This window comes from Hevea brasiliensis, unplaced genomic scaffold (assembly GCF_030052815.1).
Source record: "Hevea brasiliensis isolate MT/VB/25A 57/8 unplaced genomic scaffold, ASM3005281v1 Scaf388, whole genome shotgun sequence".
NCBI classification, from domain to species: domain Eukaryota; kingdom Viridiplantae; phylum Streptophyta; class Magnoliopsida; order Malpighiales; family Euphorbiaceae; genus Hevea; species Hevea brasiliensis.
The window spans coordinates 34866-36819 of record NW_026614904.1 but is presented as its reverse complement, the minus strand read 5'-3'; positions in this window follow the sequence as shown (position 1 = coordinate 36819).

Sequence of the window (1954 nt, the reverse complement as noted above, 5' to 3'; positions counted from 1 at the left end):
GGTTACCTAGGTTTGGCCAATTTTTAGGGTATCCTAAGTTTGAACCTACACCACTCAAGTTACAGCTGCCCAAACTTGATGGACTCACATCTAGCCCCGCAGGTCACCTAATGCAGCATACATAACTTCAATTCCATTGGCATAAATCACTTTAAATCCTCATCAAATATAGCCAAATGGTCACTAATTGACCATTAGGACTTCCATTCACTAACACATGAGCAAAACCCAAAATTTGCCCCAAACCCTAACTCCAAAATGCTAATTCATGGCATACACACACCAAACTCATACCTCACTTTATCCATCATCTATACTCATCAATAACATAAATAACTACTTAATTTCAGTAAAAACCAACAATTCTCAAACTTTCTCATGGCTGCCAACATTTAGAGGTTCCATTTACTCATGGTTTTCTTTTGATTTCATGCAATTTCTACTTGATTTAGCATGCTTACAAAGATTAAAGAAGGAAGAGAACTTGTTTTATGCACTAACCTTGTGTGAGCAGAATTTTTCCAAGCTTAAACTTCACTTTCTCTTCAATTCTTGGCAGCCAAACACTTCCCCAAGAGGTGTAAACAAGTTTTAATGAAGGGAGTCTAGGGTTTAGTGGTGGGAGACTAGGGTTTTAGAGCTTGAATTGTGTAACAATGGAGGAAAGAAAATGGGTGAGGGAGAGAGAGAATTATGGATGGCTGGCTGCTAGAAGAAGACCACAGTTTCTGATTTTTTTTTCTTTAATTTTTGTCTCTTTTAATTATCTTAAGAAGGCTTGTTGAATGGTGATTGGTTGGAGTGTTCTTAATGACATCATCTTATGTTAAAATTCAAGTTTTACTTCATTTTCTTTTCTTTTCTTTTCTACTCATTTTCGATTAAATTTTTAGCAATATTTATTCATATTTTATGTCATATAATTTATTTACTTAACTGGACAAGTTGGTCAAAAATAATCTCTGAAGGCGAAATGACCAAAATGCTCTTCGTTTTGCTTAAAAGACTAAAATTGTCTGTACCGATTGAATAAATTTTCTAAGCATTTTTTTAGCATTCTAATGCCATTAAAACCTAAATGACTCTTTTCTAGAGTCCCAAAAATTATTTCACGGGATTTTCCTTGGGTTTAGGGTTACTAGCTGTGAAGACAGCAACTTCCCGTTAGGGTCACCCATCACCGGGGCACCGGCTCATTTAACTTTGTTGTATTTCATTTCTTAAATTTTTTCTAAATTTTTTCTTACCATTATTTGGGTTATTTATGACTCCTCACTCTAGTTTACATATAGTTTCAGTCATTCTAGCAGTCTGGACAGACATTGGTTATCGGAACAGTCGAATGCACAGACTAGCTAAAGTAAGGGTGTTACACTTCGAATCTCCACAACTTCATTATTCCTACAACTCCTTTGTTCTACATCTTTCTTGCTATTCAAAGTTGACATGCAAGAGTTTCTACTGGTCCATGGGATGGATCATTATGAAATTTTAAGCTGATAAATGATAATATACTACACAGGATATAATGGGATTGTACTTTGGGATTCACGGCCATAGCGTCTGTATTGGAGTATATCGACCAATATGTCCAATATAGACCGAGATGCACTTTGATATCTGAGGCGCCATGTGGATAGTAGTTTAAAAGAGAAAATAAAAAAGTAGCTTGCCTATGTTATGATGCTGTATTGCCAACAGTGAAGATGTAACACCCATCCCTAACCTATAGAAACTGATATAACCTGAAAAAATGACGGAGTTTCTCTAAAATTTATAGCCAAAAGAACATTTGAAAACCTGTTAAAATACATGTGGTATATAAAACATGGCTCCATGCCAATTAAACATATTTAAATACACACATATATAATTATCCTCTCTAGGAGGATCAAAAGGAAATATATACAATCCAGAGCCTCTAGCTACCTATATATATGTTTAGTCATCTAAA